The sequence below is a fragment of the Stylophora pistillata genome, chromosome 7 (assembly GCF_964205215.1).
Source record: "Stylophora pistillata chromosome 7, jaStyPist1.2, whole genome shotgun sequence".
In the NCBI taxonomy this organism is placed as follows: Eukaryota; Metazoa; Cnidaria; class Anthozoa; order Scleractinia; family Pocilloporidae; genus Stylophora; species Stylophora pistillata.
The window spans coordinates 14,079,124-14,079,815 of NC_142525.1; positions in this window are offsets into that span (position 1 = coordinate 14,079,124).

Here is a 692-nt window from a genome sequence, read left to right on the forward strand (position 1 = left end):
TCAGTGTGGCGGAAGATCCTTCATAAACTCGTAAAATTCCAGGGGGGAGCACCTCTCTTGGACTCAATGTTATCCTCACTGGAGTAGGCTCATACCATGTGACACTATCGCCAGCTGAAGAGAAAATGATTTTTGATTAATGCAACAATACTGCACGTTTTTTATTTCTTCACAATATGGTTATCTTTCCCCTAATATTGAATCAAAAATTGTAAATATTACATTCAAAAGGTGTTTTAAAGGAAACACATGGCGGATTTCATGACGGTGAACTTGACCTGGATGTATCCGATAACGCTTCCCGTTCTAACGAACATCACGCCGGGTTCAACACTTGTTAAGGCTCGGCTGATTTCTGCAGTGAGATTCTAGGTAGGCCTTTGTATTCAGTGAAGCTTTCGCAAAACTAAATCACAGATATTTTGTGGACTTTCTTTGTCGTTCATTTATGCATAAACTGAGTACCATATTTGAAGCAATGACAGTGAAACGCTTTGCTGACGGATATATACATTTATCCACAATTTACGCTTACGTTTGGTAAATGCTTGAATTTTTCTGAACGCCTCGCTTCAAAATTTTCATGAAGACGCATTTACTAGATCCGCCCAAAACGTTATTTGGGTACTGTTTTCAGTTGTTCTGGAGCGATTTAGCCCCCTTTTCAGGTTAGCAGAGTTTCACGTTTTCGG